General features: G+C 38.7%; 1 protein-coding gene and 1 non-coding gene across 11 annotated transcripts in view; one reads left to right on the plus strand and one right to left on the minus strand.

The window, feature by feature from the left end:
* Window positions 1-22,223, plus strand: part of EYA4 (EYA transcriptional coactivator and phosphatase 4) — a 292,335-nt gene that overhangs the window by 40,083 nt on the left and 230,029 nt on the right. The window lies entirely within an intron of this gene.
* Window positions 10,547-10,622, minus strand: TRNAS-GGA (transfer RNA serine (anticodon GGA)). The gene has a single exon. It is a non-coding gene; the product is annotated as a tRNA-Ser (tRNA).

Consider the following 22,223-nt stretch of genomic DNA (forward strand, 5'->3'; position numbering starts at 1 on the left):
GCCGTGGAGTAGACCTGCTGTGGGCTCGGTCTGCCATGGAGTAGACCTGCTGTGGGCTCGGTCTGCCGTGGAGTAGACCTGCTGTGGGCTCGGTCTGCCATGGAGTAGACCTGCTGTGGGCTCGGTCTGCCGTGTACTGGGTCTGCCATGGAGTAGACCTGCTGTGGGCTGGGTCTGCCATGGAGTAGACCTGACGTGGACTGGGTCTGCCATGGAGTAGACCTGCTGTGGGCTGGGTCTGCCATGGAGTAGACCTGACGTGGACTGGGTCTGCCATGGAGTAGACCTGACGTGGACTGGGTCTGCCATGGAGTAGACCTGCTGTGGGCTCGGTCTGCCGTGTACTGGGTCTGCCATGGAGTAGACCTGCTGTGGGCTGGGTCTGCCATGGAGTAGACCTGCTGTGGGCTGGGTCTGCCATGGAGTAGACCTGCCGTGGGCTGGGTCTGCCATGGAGTAGACCTGCTGTGGGCTGGGTCTGCCATGGAGTAGACCTGCTATGGGCTCGGTCTGCCATGGAGTAGACCTGCTATGGGCTCGGTCTGCCGTGGAGTAGACCTGCTGTGGGCTCGGTCTGCCATGGAGTAGACCTGACGTGGACTGGGTCTGCCATGGAGTAGACCTGACGTGGACTGGGTCTGCCATGGAGTAGACCTGCTGTGGACTGGGTCTGCCATGGAGTAGACCTGCTGTGGGCTGGGTCTGCCATGGAGTAGACCTGCTGTGGGCTCGGTCTGCCGTGGACTTGGTCTGCATGGACTTGGTAAGGAGGAATGGTACAGAGCCTCATACCTGCTGATCCTGGGCTATGCCAGCAGCTCAGAGCACTTTGTTTGAATAGTACAGATGAAAATAAAAGCTAAAGTCTTTATCTGAATTTACAACTCACATATGGTATATTAATTGTCCAATAATTCTCCCTTATATATTAAAATGAAAACCACTGTTGAGGACAGAAATTTTATTTTATGCTTTTATAATCCTTTTTGAATCCATTCTAATGGATATATTATAATTCACTTTTCATTATTTATATATTTGTAGTTTTTTAAATTACAGTTTATAGTCAATATTATTTTATATTAGTTTCAGGTATACAGCATAGTAATTAGATAATCCTATACTTTACAAAGTGTTTCCCCGGATACTCCCAGTAATCTCCTGGCCCTATATGTAGGTACTACAACATTAGTGACTATATTTCCTATGCTGTACTTTATACTTTCTATACTGTACTTTATATTTCCATGACTGTGTTGGAGCTAACAAGTACTTCTCAATCTCTTCACATTTTTCACCCAGTCCCCCAACCTACCTTATAATCTCGAGAAAAAGAAAAAACGAAAGTAATATAACTTTTGCTACAAAGTATACAGCAAATGGTAAATATTCACTGACAAAAAGACTAACACTCATTTTACCTCATTTAACTTAATGGTCACCAATGTGTTATTATATAACATATAATATACTGCTCACAAAAATTAGGGGATATTTCAAAACAAATATGCAGCAATAAAGTATCCCCTAATTTTTGTGAGCACTGTACTTACAATTTTGTTCATCGGTAGGCACCATGCTAAGTGGTTTATGTGACTTAACGCAAGGAACCTTAAGCAGCCGTGTGGATGTGCTCTGGCATGACCTCAGTCCAAAGAACAACCCCCTGAAGCTGAGCTTAGAGATTTTATTCGAAGCTGTGATAGCGAGAAAGGGACGTGAGCTCATGTCGTCTTATTCCGGATTCCACACTGCTGAACAAAGTATTTTATCTGCTTCGGTCAGCTTAAACGGTTTTCAGACCCTTCAGTACATTTTGTCTTTTAAAAGTATTCATTAAAACTCAACTTGATCTCAACTTATTTGAACAAAAAGCAAAGGTTTTGAATATCGTAGATCTTAGTGAGAAATAGAAGTTACTTCCCCATGAATACAAATCAGCTACACAATCTTCATTAGTAAATATTTTGAACAGGCAGTCATAAGATAGCAGAATATAGGCAAGATGAGTGATAATTCAACAAATTCAGTTCAACAAATATTTAACGATTCCTCACTCTTTTGTCAGGAGCTCTGCTAAACTAAGGATTAAGAGATAAATATAATACAATTCCTGTCCTTCCCCAAATTTTACTTAAATATATGATTGTAGGATGTTATGCCAAGTTCTAAAGTTATTTTAAAATGCAATTTGGACAGTGGCAACTAATTTATTCAGTGAATATTTGTGGTTACATATGTACTTGAAGTATCGTTTTAGGTGTTGGAAATACTTGGTAGACAAAATGGATACAATTATCATTCCCATGGAGCTTATATTTTCGTGGAGGAGACAGGCAGTAAGTCAATACAGTGTGCTGATAGTAATAAGGGCAAGGAGAAACGTTCAAGCAGGGAGGAGGATAAGAAGTTCTGAGCCATGCTGGGTGGGTAGGGAAAGCGACGATTTTTGGAAAGTGATCAGGGGGATCACACTGAGAAGATGGCATCGTGCGAAGACTGGAAGGAGATGAAAGAGCAAGTTGTGTGAATATGGGGGCGAGTGGATTTTGGTTTAGAAGGAACAGCAACTGTACAAACTGAGGTGGCAGCATGCCTGGTATGTTCAGGGAATAGGAAGGAGGACAGTGTTTGTGGCGGTGGTGGAGACAACAAGGTGGAGATATGGATGTGCTGAGGATGTGGAGATGGAGGAGTCCACCTTGTGTCGGGGATTTTAGGCGCCATAAGAGCTTGAGCTTTTCTCTAACTGGCATGGGAAGTAGTTGGAGGAGCTTTGGGATGACATGGTGTAACTTAAGTTTGAAAAGATCACCCTATCTGCAATGTTGAAAATTGTCGGTATGATGTCAGGAGTAGAAACCGGGCTACTGTAAATATCCAGATGTACAAAGGACAAGGTAGCTGTGGAGGTGGTGAGGATATGTTTTGAATGTAGGGCCATTCAGTGGATTTGGATGTGGATTAAACCAGGAGTCACAGATGGCTTCAAAGTCTTTGTCCTGAGCAGTGGGAAGGATGAGATTGGCTCTTGCTGAGCTGGAATGACTTAGAAGGAACAGGTGGAGAGTGGGGATAAGGAGGTTGGCTTCAGACAAGGTGGCAGAGACATTCCTGTGTTTTCACCAGTTCTGTTTCATATACTTTTTTGCTGCTGTCCCAATTACTACGCTCCTCCCCCCTCCATTTAGACATGTCATTTCCAGGCTGAGGCAGTGAGAAGCCTCTCCACGATTTTTTGGTCTCTGTGTTCCCCTAGTATGAAGAATGAAGAGGAAGCCTCAGGCTAACATGGCAGAGCCCCAAGCCTGAGGAAGGCTGGATCCCTGAGGCATGGCATGGAGGCCAGATTCCCAGGACAGTGTGAAGCAGCTGAGTTAATAGAGACATATTAAATTTTCCCTGATATGAGACATGCATGGAAATGTTCGGTAGTCAGATGTAACCATTTGGAGCTCAGGAGAGAATGTTGGACTTGAAAAAGAAATTCGGGAGGCTTCAAGGTATCGGTGGTATTTATCAATGGTTGAGAGCACTCGAAGAGTTAGTCTAGATAGAGATCAATGAAAAGACCTGAATACAGTCAGTGAATTGTCTTTTGATGTGTTTTTCTTCCAAATTTTCCAACAGTCACATTATATTTATATATGGGTTATGGGTTACTAAGTTCACCTCTCTCAGGGGAGTGTACAGCTGATTAGGTATTGAGACATCATTAACGTCTTTGCCTTTTTTTGTCAAAGTAATAAGAAGCCATAAATATTTAGAAGAAAATAGACAACAAGTATTTGTTATTTTCTCATTGTTGTTTGTAGATATGATGTTTCCATCATTCCAACTTAATAAAGAATTGACATACAATCAAGGTTTCTAAGCTTCAGCATTATTGATATTTAGGAATGAATAATTCTTTATAATTGGGTGGGGAGGGTGCTGTCCTGTACATTATATGATATTTAGAAGCATTTCTGGTATCTACCCACTAGATGTCAGTAGCACTTCCTTGCCACCCCCAACATCACTACTGACAATCAAAAATGTCTTCTGAGCGAGGTAAGAATCACTGATCTATATTATATCTGCTTTTAGTGAGTTAGTTATTTATATATTTATTCTCTGCAAAGTATCTGAGGAGGTTTTCCTGAACATTTAATATAATATGCTATATTAAATTATTGAGGAAACTGAGATGAAAAATAAAACCATGATAATACAGAATTTAATCAAGAAAGCAACATAACATTGCCAATTTTACAGTACAGAATAATTAGCACTATGTTATTAGCGGAGAGAGTCTATTCAAGAAAGGTCAAGAAAGGAATTAAAGATAGGTTAGGTCATTCCTTAACTGATTGGTCTTGAAAGAGGGGGTGACATGGTATGGACACAGCCTGGCCTGGTGGATAGCAAGAAGTGCAAAGTAGAAGGCAGGAAGTCCCACCTACGTTCTAGGGATGGGTTAGAATGATGGAATCAGAAACTCTGTGGGGTGAAGATGTAGAACGGTGGGTAATCTCGCTGAGAAGTTCTGAGGCCAGACTGGCGAGAGTTTTGAAGTAGAAGGAAGAAGATGGATCAGGAGAGACAGAGAAGACAGAATAAGTGAAACAAAGGAAAGATCAGGATAATAATGTTTTCAGAGACAATGGCCAACCTAACTTTCGGGAGGAATTGGTCATCACTGTCTGACATTTCCAGAGGTCAGGCATGATAGAAACTAAAAAAAAGGCTGTTTCATTTTTTATTAGGTCATTGGTGGCATTTCAGTATACAGTCTCATAAGAATTGTGGCAAAAAGAGACATCTCAGAGGCTCAATACAGAGAAGAGGAGGAGGGAAGAGGCAGCTGGTGCATTTAAAGAAGAGAAACGGGACAGTAATGGAAGGGAGCACTGGTTCCAAACCAGAAGAGCCTTGGTTGTGTGGTTGACGACCAGGGGAGAAGAGTCAGTGGAGAATAGAATCAGTTGTTGCAGAAGGGATGTTAGGCCTCAGTGGAGGGCAGAATAAAGAAGATATAGGGATGAGGAGGCAAAATATTCTCTGACTCTGAAAATGTTAGATAGAAAATGCCTGTGTTCTTGCATACTCCAGGGTGCACTCTCTTGATGGCATTTGGTTTTTTGTTTGTTAGTTTTCTGGTAACACAGGAGGGAAGTGCTTTTGTTCATGTAAGGTCAGGAAGTGGATTGAAACATGGTGGGATTAAAGATTTAAGTTGTATAAAGAAGATCAACAATGACCGTTATTTTTAAAAAAAATGATAGGTGAGCCTGACCTGTGGTGGCGCAGTGGATAAAGCATCGACCTGGAAATGCTGAGGTCGCCCGTTCGAAACCCTGGGCTTGCCTGGTCAAGGCACATAGGGGAGTTGATGCTTCCACTCCTCCCCACCTTCTCTCTCTATCTCTCTCCTCTCTCTCTCTCTGTCCCTCTCTCTCTCTTTCTAAAATAAATAAATAAAATAAAAAATAATAAAAAATAAATGATAGGTGAGTTCCTAGAACTCAATGCACAGATTATTAAGAGACATTTTCAGTTTTCCTTTAGCAAAGCAGATTGCATTGACTATGACTTAAGACTGCGTTAGCCTGAAAAGTTTATTTTTTTGCATTGAAACCATTAAGAAGACACAAGAGAAAAATAAACATTTTGTGGTTAATGAAAATGCCTCTCATCTTTGGAAGAAACTGCTTCCTCTGTTTTCTTTGGATATCAGTATATCCAACAAAAAGAAGAGCCTATTTATTTAGATGTGATTGGGTCAAATTTAACAAGAGTCAGACTGGAAAAGTACTTCTCTCAAAGTACATGAAATTCTATCATTTCATATCTTCTTGGAGAAAGGATTGATTTTTCTGCTCAGACTTCTTTTAAGATGCAAATATCCTTGGAAGGGTTAATATGTTCAGAAGTTCATGTTAACTCTCTTGGCAGAAGCTGGGACGGCAGGGTGGAAGAAAGTTTACCAAAAAAAAAAAAAAAAAAAAAAGCAAACGAGAGTTAAAAAAGAAAGGCAAACATTGTCTGCTTACTTTGCTTAGCTTTCATTATTTTGCCCAAACTGCTGTGGATGACACATGTGAACAGTGGATTATAACAAGATCGTGAGTGCCAGCTGCTCACAGACGACACTTACGTAGTCCTCACTTAGGCTTTCTAAGTGCCTTATGTATACTAACTTATTTAATTCTTTAACAATTTGCTGAGGTGGGCAGTATTATTATCCCTCAATTTCTAGGTGAAGGATCACTCAGCTAGTGGGTGGGTGAGCAGGATTTTAATCCAGGCACTCAGGTTCCTGAGCTGACAATATTCGTTGCTAGGGGAATTCGTTGCAGGTAGAATACCCTATTTACTTTTCATTCCTGACTCAATGGCTTCTATCAAAAAATTTGAAATGTTTTGACTTTTCATACATATGAAGAAAACAAATTTGATCTGTGTCCTTTTTTTTTTTTCTATTATCATTTTCTTTCATTTGCAGATCTGTCATACCACACATGGTGTGAAGGGGTAGACCACACACCTATAAAATAATAGGTGGTATTTGTTTTTTCATTCTAATTATTAAAAAAGTGGGCTTAGATAGACACTGGAGTCTATGCCGGTTTTCCACATCAGGATTTTTAGGAAGACAAAGGCACACTTACATTTCTTTTACATTAAACGTATTGCAGGCCTTTTCTCCTTTTCATGTTGTCATGCTTGATACAAAGGCCTAGACGATTTGTTTTATAGGTGGTTGCGACCTTTAGAGATTACATTATCCAAATTCTTTATGTTGTGGATGCTGAGAGGGCTTAAGCTCCATCTCAGGCTAAGACTGAGGAGGAGGGTGTTTTGAAATAAGACTTTATGACTCATTTCCACCTCAACACTAAAATTTGAATACTTTTGTATGCAGGATTTTAACATCTGGAAATTAAAATCAACCCCTGTGTTAAATTAATGCTTTATTTGGAGATTGATGAAATAATTTTATTTGAACTTACACTAAAGTTGTTGGTAAATCAGGGTCGTTTCAGAAAAATTCAGGAAAGGTGTGATATTTTACATGTTTATTTTTCTCCTGGTTATTATTTATTGCTCAATCAGCATTAACAGAAGAAAAATAGTTTGGCTGCTGAGTTACTGTAGTATAGGATTTCAAAGGGCCTTATTAGAGAGGGATGTAATTTCATCCTCTGGGCCTTTTATGTAACAGAGTGCATATTTGGGTTACTTTATTTTGACCCGGAATTAAACAATAGATTAAAGTGGTGCACAGGAAGTTAAATTATTTATTCAAGAAAGATTAAAAATATATTATGGTTGATTTTTAGACTACTCAGGCCGTCTTTATACTTTATAGCTTTATACTTTTATTTTTGGTAACTCTTGTCTGAATGGCCTGCCGCAAAGTTTTCTGTTTATTTCACAAATTTTATAAAATGTAGGTATTTGACAACTACTGTGTCTAATCAATGGTTTTTAAACGCATAATTTTGACAAATTGATAGACAGTAATGCTTTTGTATATTGCTTAACTATACAGTGTATCCATAAAGTCATGCTGTACTTTTTTAACCGGTCACAGGAAAGCAACAAAAGACAATAGAAATGTGAAATCTGCACCAAATAAAAGGAAAACCCTCCCAGTTTCTGTAGGATGATGTGGCAGCATGTGCACATGCGCAGATGATGACGTAACACCGTGTATACAGCAGAGCAGCCCACGGCCATGCCAGTCGAGATGCAGACAGTACAGAGGAAAGTTCAGTGTGTTCTGTGGCTCGCTAAATTAGGATCCATGACCAAAGTGCAACGTGAATATCGGCACGTTTATAATGAAGTGCCACCACATAGTAATAACATGACTCGGTGGGATAAGCAGTTGAAGGAAACCGGCAGTTTGTTGGAGAAACCCCGTTCTGGTAGGCCATCAGTCAGTAATGAGTCTGTAAAGGCTATACGGGATAGCTACCTAAGGAGCCCTAAAAAATCTGTGCATGAGCCCACATCGAACTGCACTGAATAGATATGAAACTAGGAGAGTTTTCCTTTTATTTGGTGCAGATTTCACATTTCTATCATCTTTTGTTGCTTTCCTGTGACCGGTCAAAAGTGCACCATGACTTTACGAACACACTGTATATGACCATAGTTTAGTTATGGGATTCAGTAATGAAAAATAGAGTAGATGTCACAGATTGTAATGAAGCTTCACGTATTAAATATTAAGGGAAGAAAACTTGAAGATCTGTGAATTCAAAGAAAAATGCCTTTACAACTTCAGTTTTGAGAGCATTTTCATACGATGAAAGAAACAAATAATATCAGGGTACTGCTAACTCTAGCCATCTAGTAGTGCATGGATCCATCATGAGACTTGAAGGTAGTCCTCTCTGCTCCCTCATCCCATGACTGACCCTGTGATTTGCATAATAATATCCACCCTGGTTCATGTTTGGGGTGATTGTTTCCATCCTCAATGTGAGACTGTGGAATTCTTATTTTGTTTCCATGAAGTAAAGTTTGCATTGGCTGGGGTCCCAGCTAGACTGATGCTTTTTTCTCATTTTGTTTATTTGTTTAATATCGTAGGTTTTGAAAGTCATTCAAAATTAAAGGGCTTGCATATTATCCTAAGAAGATAATTTGTGATTGAAACCCTTTGTGAAAAATTACAAGAGGCATTTAAATGTTTGTTAAGTAACTTGTTATTTATGGTTGGATGAGAGGTCGATCTGGAGTATGCCTCTGCTGAAAATTTATATGGTACTTACTGAAGGCTATCTGCCTACTTTTTGGAAGATACAGACACATTCCAGTGTGCATAAGTTACTTCACAGAAGTCAATCAGAAATTGTAAATGATAATTTTAGGTCATGCATAATTATATTTTAGGGCCCTGGCTGGTTGGCTCAGTGGTAGAATGTTGACCCAGTGTATGGAAGTCCCAGGTTTTGTTTCCAGTGAGGGCATACAGGAAAAGTGACCATCTGCTTCTCCTCTCCTCCCCCTTCTCTCTTTCTTTCTCTCTCTCTCTCTCTTCTCCTCCCACAACCATGGCTCGATTGAACCAAGTGCTTCTGCCCTGGACACTAAGGATGGCTCAGTGGAGCCTCAACATCAGGCACTAAAAATAGCTCGGTTTTGAGTATGTTCTCAGATAGGTAGAGCATTGGCCCTAGACAGGAGTTGCTGGGTGGATCCCGGTCAGGACATATGTGGGAGTCTGTCTCTTTATCTCCCCTCTTCTCACTTAAATTAAAAAACTATATATATATATATATATATATATATATATATATATATATATATATATATATTAGAATGTTGAATGTATGTGCTAATCTATAAGTCAGTAAATTTTACATTGATATTTCTGATTTAGTAGTTTTAATATATTAATGCTAGACTAATTTTACCTTAGTTTGCTATTTCTTGCACTACAATGGTAATTGGAGTATTTTAATTCTAGAGCCCATTAAGTCAAGCTCGAGATTTAAGGGAATTAATTGAAGGCCTTCAAGATATTGGTATTTTGTTACATGGATTGAATATTGATGTTGAGGTCTTAAGCTCAAAGTTGCTTTGCTGTTTGATTCTGTTAGACTGAGTATACAAAGAATTGGGGAGGGGGAGAGGATATACTTGCAGTTCCTGGCTTTCTCTACCTTTGGAACAAGTAACAAATTTAAGAATTGATAAAAAAGGAAAATTTTTGTTTTATTATAATTTTTTCCAGATTTTATTAAATACTCTTTTGGTTTCTGGATTTATATGAAAGAACTCCCAGAAGTTTATATATCTATATAAATAGTTTTGCCCTTTTTCTAAATATCCCTTTGGCAGAGTCTTTGTGTGTTTAAGTTTGGAGACAGCAGAGACCAAGAAGTCCAACTCATCATTTCATAGATGTATGTAGAGTGAGCTAAGGACCGGGGAGATTCAGGATCACACAACTGGTGGGTGGTAGCATCAAGATTCAAGCTTGCATTTTGAATCCCAGGCTGTGTTTTTTACGGTCTCAGCAGGCTTACTTTTTTCTGTGTCCAGAGCTTACATCCATGATATTTATTGAAGTTTTGAGTCTAGGGGAACTGTCATTGTTGGAATTTTTGAAGTCATACAGGGTCTAAACCTTACTGAAAATTTCAGACTGATTTGGAAAGGAAAGAAAAAAAACCAGAAGTTATTTTTTCTGTTCTTAAGATCACAAAACTGACATTTTATTTATTTTTATTTATTTTTTATTTTTTTATTTTTTCTGAAGCTGGAAACGGGGAGAGACAGACAGACTCCTGCATGCACCCAACCGGGATCCACTCGGCACGCCCACCAGGGGGCGACGCTCTGCCCACCAGGGGGCGATGCTCTGCCCCTCCAGGGCGTCACTCTGCCGCGACCAGAGCCACTTTAGCACCTGGGGCAGAGGCCAAGGAGCCATCCCCAGCTCCCGGGCCATCTTTGCTCCAATGGAGCCTTGGCTGCGGGAGGGGAAGAGAGAGAGAGGAAGGAGGGGGTGGGGGTGGAGAAGCAAATGGGTGCTTCTCCTATGTGCCCTGGCTGGGAATCGAACCCAGGTCCCCCGCACTCCAGGCCGATGCTCTACCACTGAGCCAACTGGCCAGGGCCAAAACTGACATTTTAAATGAGATAAAAATCCTTCTGAAACTAGAGATTACTTTATTTAATTTGTTTTAATTTTTAAATTTTTATTGAGGTATAATTTATATACAACAACTGCTTGTGTGTATGTGTGTGTGTGTGTGTGTGTGTGTGTGTGTTTGTATTCTGGGTACAAATTCTTATATATATATACACTTTGCAGATGTTTTCTCACATTCTGTCTTATTTTTTCATGGTGTTAGTGGCTTATTAATTACAAGAAAGCGAAGGAAAACAAAGCAAAGAAAACAAAACAACTGGGATTTTGATTGACATTGCATTGAATCTGTAGAATAATTGGGGAGAATTGACTTAACAATGAACATTGAGTCTTTATACCCATTTATTTATGTCTTTATTGCTCTCAGCAACATTTTATAGTTTTCAGCATGTAGGTTTTGCACAACTTGTCAGATTCATATCTTAGTCTTTCATATTGTTGATGCCAATGGAAAAGTTTTTTTATTTCAATTTTCAGTTGTTTATTTCTTATATATGGAAATAAGTTGAAATTGGTATAATTTATTATACAATCTTGCCAAAGAATTATTAGTTCTACTATATTAGGTTTTCTATATAGACATATTGTCTGTAAATAAAAGCAGTTATAATTTTTCATTCCTCAACCTAACCTTTTATTTTTCTTTATTGCTCTGTTACAATAGCTAGAAATTCTAGTTCTATATTGAATACTGATGAGGAAAATATCCTTTATACCTTTTTACATCGAGATGAGAATGGAATCAATGGTCGTTCATGGAAAGTCTCAAATGAAACTTCTTAGAAGGCTCATGATTGATTTTGAAAAAAAAATCATATTTTGCATTCTTCTCTATAGCTTTCTGTTTTTAAATATAAAATAAAATTTAAAAACTTAATAGTTTAATTATTTTGTTCAGAAACTGTCTACCCCCTGACCCCAAACATCTATGAAAGTGTTGATTCAGGAAGATGTGCTGTAGTTAATCCTGTGTTTTTTATAGCATGTATCTTAAAACATAATTTGAGAAGGAAGGTAAATAATAAAATATATGTCACATAAAATATATCTAAACAATACAAAACAATGTAAAATGAGTATAAGTTGTATAACATTATACTGAGTTATTTTGCAGGCTGTATTATGAACTTAACTTTAGGTCTCTATCGGTAGACTGTAAATTTCTTCTAGGCAGACCTCATCTTATTCTTTATTTTTATCTACCATAACCTATAGGACAGCCCTATATACATTTTGCGGAGTGACTTTTACTAGACCTTACTCAACTTTCACATGCAGAGATCACTGGAAATAAGTAAGAGAGAGATTATACTGGAGTGATCAGAGAGCAGGTTAGAAGAACTAAAGTGTGTGTGAGTTTGGGGTCAGATTGGAACAGAGGCTAGGTCAGATACCCATGAAATGGAAGTAGATTATATGTCCATTATGATTAAGGACTGATATAGAACAACAACTCATTTCTTTATTGCACTGAATAATATTCCATAGTCTGGAGGTACCACAGTGTATTTATCCATTTACCTACTGACAGACATTGTCATTGCTTCCAAGATTCGGCAATTATGAACAAAGGTGCAGTAAATATCTGTGTGTAGGATTTTGTGGGAACAGTTTTCAGAGCCTTTGGTTAATTTTTTTTTCTTTTCTTTTTTTAATTTTTATTTTTTTTAATTTATTTTAGAGAGGAGAGAAAGAGGGAGAGAGAGAGACAGGGAGAGAGAGAGAGAGAGAGAGAGAGAGAGAGAGAGAGAGAGAGAGAGACAGGGGGGAGGAGCTGGAAGCATCAACTCCCATATGTACCTTGACCAGGCAAGCCCAGGGTTTCGAACCAGTGACCTCAGCATTTCCAGGTCGATGCTTTATCCACTGCGTCACCACAGGTCAGGCCCCTTTGGTTAATATTAAGGGGCATGATTGTTGGATTGTATGGTAAGAGTATGTGTAGTTTTGTAAGAAACTGCCAAACTATTTTCTATAGTGGCTTATTTGCCATTTGTATATCTTCTTTAGTGAGGTGTCTGTTAAAGTCATTGGCTCATTTTTGGTTGTTTGTTTTCTTATTGTTAAGTCAGAGTTAATATTTTGAGTTGTAAAATACTATACAGGAAGATCTTTTGTGTGATTAATATAGTTTTTCCCAAGTTATGAAAAAATTAATGTTTCAAAGGACATCTGAGTTTCAAAAGGATTCTTTTTTTTTTTTATAAATTTTTATTAATGGTAATGGGATAACATTAATAAATCAGGGTACATATATTCAAAGAAAACATGTCTAGGTTATTTTGTCATCAAATTATTTTGCAAACCCCTCGCCCAAAGTCAGATTGTCCTCTGTCACCCTCTATCTAGTTCTCTGTGCCCCTCCCCCTCCCCCTAACTCTCTCCCTCCCTCCCTCCCATGTCCTCCCTCCCCCCCCCCCACCCTTGGTAACCACCACACTCTTGTCCATGTCTCTTAGTCTCATTTTTATGTTCCACCAATGTATGGAATCATGTAGTTCTTGTTTTTTTCTGATTTACTTATTTCACTCCTTATAATGTTATCAAGATCCCACCATTTTGCTGTAAATGATCCGATGTCATCATTTCTTATGGCTGAGTAGTATTCCATAGTGTATATGTGCCACATCTTCTTTATCCAGTCTTCTATTGAAGGGCTTTTTGGTTGTTTCCATGTCTTGGCCACTGTGAACAGTGCTGCAATGAACATGGGGCTACATGTGTCTTCACGTATCAATGTTTCTGAGGTTTTGGGGTATATACCCAGTAGAGGGATTGCTGGGTCATAAGGTAGTTCTATTTGTAGTTTTTTGAGGAACCACCATACTTTCCTCCATAATGGTTGTACTACTTTACAGTCCCACCAACAGTGAATGAGGGTTCCTTTTTCTCCACAGCCTCTCCAACATTTGCTATTACCCGTCTTGTTAATAATAGCTAATCTAACAGGAGTGAGGTGGTATCTCATTGTAGTTTTGATTTGCATTTCTCTAATAACTAATGAAGCTGAGCATCTTTTCATATATCTGTTGGCCATTTGTATCTCTTCCTGGGAGAAGTGTCTGTTCATGTCCTCTTCCCATTTTTTTATTGGATTGTTTGTTTGTTTGTTGTTGAGTTTTATGAGTTCTTTGTAAATTTTGGATATTAGGCCCTTATCTGAGCTGTCGTTTGAAAATATCAGTTCCCATATAGTTGGCTGTCTGTTTATTTTGATATCAGTTTCTCTTGCTGAGCAAAAACTTTTAATTCTGATGTAGTCCCATTCATTTATCTTTGCCTTCACTTCTCTTGCCATTGGAGTCAAGTTCATAAAATGTTCTTTAAAACCCAGGTCCATGATTTTAGTACCTATGTCTTCTTCTATGTACTTTATTGTTTCAGGTCTTATATTTAGGTCTTTGATCCATTTTGAATTAATTTTAGTACACGGGGACAGGCTGTAGTTGAGTTTCATTCTTTTGCATGTGGCTTTCCAGTTTTCCCAACACCATTTGTTGAAGAGGCTTTCTTTTCTCCATTGTGTGTTGTTGGCCCCTTTATCAAAGATTATTTGACCATATATATGTGGTTTTATTTCTGGGCTTTCTATTCTGTTCCATTGGTCTGAGTGTCTATTTTTTTGCCAATACCATGCTGTTTTGATTATCGTGGCCCTATAATATAGTTTAAAGTCAGGTATTGTAATGCCCCCAGCTTCATTCTTTTTCCTTAGGATTGTTTTGGCTATTCGGGGTTTTTTATAGTTCGATATAAATCTGATGATTTTTTGTTCCATTTCTTTAAAAAATCTCATAGGGATTTTGATGGGAATTGCATTAAATTTGTATATTGCTTTGGGTAATATGGCCATTTTGATTATATTTATTCTTCCTATCCAAGAACAAGGAATATTTTTCCATCTCATTGTATCTTTTTCGATTTCCCTTAACAATGCTTTGTAATTTTCATTATATAGGTCCTTTACGTTCTTTGTTATGTTTATTCCTAGGTATTTTATTTTTTTTGTTGCAATCGTGAAGGGGATTATTTTTTTGAGTTCGTTTTCTAATATTTCATTGTTGGCATATAGAAAGGCTATGGACTTTTGTATGTTAATTTTGTATCCTGCGACCTTACTGTATTGGTTTATTGTTTCTAATAATCTTTTTGTGGAGTCCTTCGGGTTTTCGATGTATAGGATCATATCATCAGCAAAAAGTGATAGCTTTACTTCTTCTTTTCCGATATGGATGCCTTTTATTTCTTTGTCTTGTCTGATTGCTCTGGCCAGAACTTCTAGCACCACGTTGAATAAGAGTGGAGAGAGTGGACAACCCTGTCTTGTTCCTGATTTAAGGTAGAAAGTCCTCAGTTTTATGCCGTTTAATAGGATGTTGGCTGATGGTTTATCATATATGGCCTTTATCATGTTGAGATATTTTCCTTCTATACCCATTTTGTTGAGAGTCTTAAACATAAAATTGTGTTGTATTTTATCAAAAGCCTTTTCTGCATCTATTGATAAGATCATGTGGTTTTTGTTCTTTGTTTTGTTGATATGGTGTATTACGTTAACCATTTTGCGTATGTTGAACCATCCTTGAGATTCTGGGATGAATCCCACTTGATCATGATGTATTATTTTTTTAATATGTTGTTGTATTCGGTTTGCCAGTATTTTGTTTAGTATTTTAGCATCTGTATTCATTAGAGATATTGGTCTGTAGTTTTCTTTCTTTGTGCCATCCTTGCCAGGTTTTGGTATGAGGGTTATGTTGGCCTCATAAAATGTGTTTGGAAGTATTGCTTCTTCTTCAATTTTTTGGAAGACTTTGAGTAGAATAGGAACCAAGTCTTCTTTGAATGTTTGATAGAATTCACTAGTATAACCGTCTGGGCCTGGACTTTTATTTTTGGGGAGATTTTTAATAGTTTTTTCTATTTCCTCCCTGCTGATTGGTCTGTTTAGGCTTTCTGCTTCTTCATGACTCAGTCTAGGAAGGTTGTATTGTTCTAGGAATTTATCCATTTCTTCTAGATTGTTGTATTTGGTGGCATATAATTTTTCATAGTATTCTACAATAATTCTTTGTATATCTATGATGTCTGTGGTGATCTCTCCTCTTTCATTTTGGATTTTATTTATTTGAGTCCTGTGTCTTTTTTCCTTGGTGAGTCTTGCCAAGGGTTTGTCAATTTTGTTGATCTTTTCAAAGAACCAGCTCCTTGTTTTATTGATTTTTTTCTATAGTTTTTCTGTTCTCTATTTCATTTATTTCTGCTCTGATTTTTGTTATCTCCTTTCTTCGGCTGGTTTTGGGTTGTCTTTGTTCTTCTTTTTCTAGTTCCTTAAGGTGTGAAGTTAAGTGGTTTACTTTGGCTCTCTCTTGTTTGTTCATATAGGCCTGAAGTGATATGAACTTTCCTCTTATTACTGCTTTTGCTGCATCCCAGAGATTATGATATGTCGTATTTTCATTTTCATTTGTCTGTATATATCTTCTGATTTCTGTGCTTATTTCTTCTTTGACCCATTCATTTTTTAGAAGTATGTTGTTTAGTTTCCACATTTTTGTGGGTTTTCCCCCCTCTTTTTTGCAGTTGAATTCTAGTTTCAAGGCTTTATGATCAGAAAATATGCTTGGTACAATTTCAATTTTTCTAAATTTGCTGATATTGTCTTTGTGGCCCAACATATGGTCAATTCTTGAGAATGTTCCATGTACACTAGAGAAAAATGTATACTCTGTCGCTTTGGGATGAAGTGTCCTGTAGATGTCTATCATATCCAGGTGTTCTAGTATTTCGTTTAAGGCCACTATATCTTTATTGATTCTCTGTTTGGATGACCGATCTAGAGCCGTCAGCGGTGTATTGAGGTCTCCAAGTATGATTGTATTTTTGTTAGTTTTTGTTTTAAGGTCAATAAGTAGCTGTCTTATATATTTTGGTGCTCCTTGGTTTGGTGCATATATATTAAGGATTGTTATGTCTTCTTGATTCAACTTCCCCTTAATCATTATGAAATGACCATTTTTGTCTCTGAGTACTTTTTCTGTCTTGTAGTCAGCATTATTAGATATGAGTATTGCTACGCCTGCTTTTTTTTGGGTGTTGTTTGCTTGGAGTATTGTTTTCCAGCCTTTCACTTTGAATTTGTTTTTATCCTTGTTGCTTAGATGTGTTTCTTGTAGGCAGCATATAGTTGGATTTTCTTTTTTAATCCATTCTGCTACTCTGTGTCTTTTTATTGGTAAGTTTAATCCATTTACATTTAGTGTAATTATTGACACTTGTGGGTTCCCTACTGCCATTTTATAAATTGCTTTCTGTTAGTTTTGTATCTAGTTTGATTCTTCTCTTTTGTTTTTCTAACATTTGTTTTTGTTTGTTTGTGTTCCATACTTCTTTCCTCTGTTGCTACCTTTTTTAAGTCAAGTGTTTTTGTGGTGGTTTTTTTAAGGGTGGTTACCATTAAGTAATGAAAAGGGTACCTACCATATTCATTGTAGTACCCTATCTTATAAGTATTTCTGCACTTCATCATCCTTTGCTACTGTTAATCTCCATCCTCTCCCCCCTTTTTTTCCTTTGTTGTCACAGTTTAAGTTTGGTTTTATTGTGTTCTTGGTGGAGCTGTTACTTGTGGTGTTGTTTTCTTTTGTTCTTTGAATCTGGTTGGAAAACCCCCTTTAGTATTTCCTGGAGTGGGGGCTTTCTGTTGATAAATTCTCTCATCTTTTCTGTATTTGTGAATGTTTTTATATCTCCTTCATACTTGAAGGATAGCTTTGATGGGTATAGTATTCTTGGCTGAAAGTTCCTCTCTTTCAGGGCTTTAAATATTGGGGTCCACTCTCTTCTAGCTTGTAGAGTTTCTGCTGAGAAATCTGATGATAATCTAATAGGCCTTCCTTTATATGTTGTACTCTTCTTTTCCCTGGCTGCCTTGAGAATTTTTTCTTTGTCATTGGTTTGTGTCATCTTTATTATGATGTGCCTTGGAGTGGGTTTGTTGGGGTTAAGAAAACTTGGTGTTCTGTTTGCTTCTTGAATTTGAGGCTTTAGTTCCTTACACAGGCTTGGGAAGTTCTCGTCGATTATTTGTTTGAGTATATTCTCCATTCCATTTTCTTTCTCTTCTCCCTCTGATATACCTATTATTCTTATGTTATTCTTTCTGATGCAGTCAGACAATTCCTGTAGGGCTTTCTCGTTTTTTATTATTTTTGAGTCTCTTTCTTCTTCTCTCTGTTGTGCCTCAAGTTGTTTGTCTTCTATTTCACTAATCCTATCTTCAATCTGGGCTGTTCTGTTAGCTAAGCTTGTTACCTCGTTTTTCAGCTCGTGAATTGAGTTTTTCATTTCTGTTTGATTTGTTTTTATAGTTTCAATTTCCTTGGTAATATATTCTTTGTGTTCATTGAGTTGTTTTCTGATCTCCCTATATTGCCTTTCTGTGTTTTCTTGTATATCTCTGAGTATTTTTAAGATTTCTATTTTAAATTCTCTGTCATTTAGCTCCAAGGCTTCCAATATGTTAAATCTTTTCTCCATAGATTTTTCCACATCTATTTGTGTTACCTCTCTTTCTTTTGTATCCATAATATTTGATTTCCTCTTTCTTATCGGCATCTGAGGGTGATCTTATTGATAGCACTAATTAGAATTAATAAAGAGTAAAAAGTAAAAAAAAAAAAAATGTAAAACACCCCACACAAAAAAAACAGTAATAATTTATTATTTCCCCCTTTTTTTCTCTCTTCTCTTTCCCTCCTCTCCCCTCCTCAGGGAAATATCGTGCCTATAATGGAGGGCCTGATTTGGGGTGAAGAGTTCAAGGGGCAAAAAAAGGGAGTAGGGACCTACTAAATGCAAAAAAAAAAAAAAAAAAAAAGGAAGAAAATCTTAGACAAGCATAAGATGATTTGCTTGTAAGTGATGGTCAACTAAGAGATATAATGAGAGGGATAAGAGGGAACCAGAAAAAAGGAACAAAAAAGAATAATAAAGAAGAAAAAATAAAAATAATAAGTAAAAATCTGTTGTATTAAGTGGAGCGAAGACTAAATACAATGGAGACCTTGGGTTGGGAGGACCCAAAATGCCACAAAAATAAACAAACAAGGAAAAAAAATGAAAACAAAAGCAAGAAAGAGAAATAAAGCCAAAAAAAAGCCTTGAGTCCCAAATTAACTAATTTGTTCGTGATTGAGGATTATATAGGAGGAAAGTAAAATGAGAAAAGAAAAAATGAATAGAAAGGAAAAAATAAGAAAAAGAGAAAAACGAAGGAAGAAATAAAATAGGAAGAGAAAAAAACAAAATAAAGCAAGACAAAAAAAAAAAAAAACAAAAGAGGAGAGAGTGAGAGTTAAGTGTTTTGGAGTATAACCTTAAAGGAGGGTGAGGATGAAGAAGAAAAATAAAATGCAACACTCATGGGTAGTGTAGTTCAAGAAAGGGGAAGCATAAGATGGGCAGAGAATAGAAGGACCGAGGTGGAGGAAATAAAGGCAAAAAGATAGAAGAAACAAACAACAACAACAACAACAAAAAAATTAGTGGATCAAGTTGTAAAGTCTGTGGGTTTTTCTTGATTTTGAGAGGTTAACTTCTTCCTTTTTCTTTTCTCTACTTCTTCCTGGTCGGTGACTCTGTACCCCAGGCTCTGCCCCTGTGTCACTCTTAGGTAGGGATTTGCAGTTGATGGGATTCTATGGCAATGTTATATAATTGGCTTTAGTCTTGCTGGAAGTAAAGGCTTGTTGGCGTTTGCAGGGTCCAACGATGAGAGAGTTTGCTTTCCTGGATTCTCTCTCCTAGTCCCCCCTTTCTGAATTAGCAGCCTGGTGATCCAGCTATAAGGCTGCAACTGCTTTTGCCTGGGGAGTAAGAGGCTCAAAGAGCTGGGAAATCCCCACTCTATCCCCACTCAGTGCAAGGCTTTGGGAAAGGCTCTGAGAGTCAGGGCCTCCAGTGTAATCAGGCGGGGGTGGGAGTCAATTGTTGTCAAGGTGACTGTTCAGCGCCTATCATTTAGTTGGACCTCTCAACCCAGGCTTTCCACACTTTGTAGCCTGTTTTTGCAGGGAAGAAGAGGCACTAGTCTCTGCTTACGACTAGTGTAGTATAGACCTTAATATCTGCCAAGTCCTTCTTGTTAGCGTTTATCCCTGAATATGGAGGCTCTATCAATCAGAAGTTGCCCCCGCCCCTTTAGCGAGAGGCACTAAAAAATATCACGCCTCTTGTCTTGGATCGCTGAACTGAGAGAGATCTTATCAATTAGAACCGAGGGTGCGCAGATTTTATGGGTTAAGCTAATTTCAGTGATTGGGTCGCAGCTGTGCTTTCCAAGGTATTTTAGGCTGCCTGCGCGCGCCCCTCCCCCAACGCTTGATTGTTAGCTTGAATGGCTGGGTGAGGTGCCCCGCCCACGGAGAGAATCTCCCAAGCCTCTCCCGCTCGCCCCGCCGCTGGCGGCTGGACCGCACCAGGCGCAGGACAATGGAGCCCCCTGGGTGTGCGGGCCAGCAGGGCGCCCTGGGCGCGTGGAATGCCCAAGGCACGCGCGCGAATGGGGCGCTCTGGGCACCGGTGGCTGGCGACCCCTACTCGCAGTGTGCGGGCTGCTGGGAATGTCAGCGGTGCTCAACCGGACCGGGTGCGCGCCCGGCTGCTCGCGGCGGCTCATGGCGGCTGCTCGCGGTGGGGGTTCGCAGCGGCCGCTCGCAGCGGCGGCTCTTGGCGGCTCCCGGGGGTTCGCGGCGGCTCGCGGTTCCCAAGTATATGGGCTGACTCACCACAGGCGCACTTCCTTGCGGTTTGAAAGAACGTCCCTGTGGTAGATTCCTCCACACCCTCGTCTCTCAGATTCAAGTGATAACAGTCCTTTCGCTATCAGTTTGTGTGGAACTCCGGAATGCTCCGAGGATAAATTTTTCTGTTTCTAGTTGATAAATTTGTTGTGATTTAGGGGAGAGCTGTCGGACGCGCTGCTCACGGCGCCATTTCCATGACGTCACTCCCCGAAAGAATTCTTTAAATGATTGGCTGTATGCGTATGTTCTTCATCTGATTGTATGTGTAGGTGATCCCTTACAATGGTTATAAGTGGAATCATCAATTAATTCTAGGATTCTCAACTCACATAGAAAAACACTTTGTAGCTATATTCAAAGTATTTCATCCAGCCTCAGCAGGGAAACTGTCTTTCTCATGCAACATTGTAGGACCTTGCATTGAGATTGGGCTTGGTCATTATAGAGAGAGATACAGTAGGAAGATGTCTCCAAAAGTAAAAATATAATGACATCTATTATTTATTTAGCACATACTAGTTATAAGTCACAGTGACTTATATATGATACATAATGTTCATATAATATATATTAAATATATTTATGTACATGCTATTTTTATCATTGCTAAAATTACAATTGCAATTTGGGCATTTACATTTTCTTTTTAAAGGTTAGACAATGCAGCCCTGGCTGGTTGGCTCAGTGGTAGAGCATCGACCTGGCGTGCAGGACTCCTGGATTTGATTCCTGGCCAGGGCACACAGGAGAAGCACCCATCTGCTTCTCCACCCCTCCCCCTCTCCTTCCTCTCTGTCTCTCTCTTCCCCTCCCGCGCAGCCAAGGCTCCATTGAAGCAAAGTTGGACCGGGAGCTGAGGATGGCTCCATGGCCTCTGCCTCAGGCACTAGAATGGCTCTTGTTGCAACAGAGCAATGCCCCAGATGGGCAGAGCATCACCCCCTGGTGGGCATGCCTGGTGGATCCCGGTCGGGTGCATGTGGGAGTCTGTCTGACTGCCTCCCCGTTTCCAACTTCAGGGAAAAAAAAAATTTAAAAAAAATTAAATAAATTTAAAAAAAGGTCAGACAATGCAATCTTAATGAGGTTAAGATTTTGCCCTAATTTACATATCAAGTGGCAAATATGGGATCCAAATCCAGTTCTTTCTGACCCCAAGGTCTTAGTTTACTCTGTTATATTTAGTTTATTATTTATTGATGAATTTATTAAATAAAGATTAATGGAGTACTTACTAAGTGCCAGACACTGTGGTGCTGAAAATACTGCAATGGAAAAAGACACCAAGTTCTTGCTTTTAAACATTTTATATTCTAGTGAAAGAAATAAAGAAGCAAGTATTGTATGAAAGGAGAGGTTAGAAATAAAGAAGCAAAATACACGATTGTCTTGTGATGGTAAGTGGTATAGAAAAAAGACAAAGCTGTGCAATAGGATAGAAAGTGATGGAAGAAGAGGTATGCATGGGAAAGGATGGGCCATGGTAATATGTGCAGGAATAGCCTTCAGGCAGAGGGAACAGTATGTGCAGTGCTCTCTGAAGATAGGAAATTGATTAGCATGATTATGGAACAAAAATGAGGCCCATGTACCTGAAACATGTTGAGTATAGGGGAGAAGGTAGGATATGAGATTAAAGAGGTGGTGTGCGGTCAAAACCTTGGTCAAGATTTTGGCTGTTTCTCTAAAGGAGATGGAAAGTCATTGAAAAGATTTAAACATGGGTTATGACATGATAGGACTTATGTTTTAAATGGAGA

Source organism: Saccopteryx bilineata, chromosome 12 (assembly GCF_036850765.1).
Source record: "Saccopteryx bilineata isolate mSacBil1 chromosome 12, mSacBil1_pri_phased_curated, whole genome shotgun sequence".
In the NCBI taxonomy this organism is placed as follows: Eukaryota; Metazoa; Chordata; class Mammalia; order Chiroptera; family Emballonuridae; genus Saccopteryx; species Saccopteryx bilineata.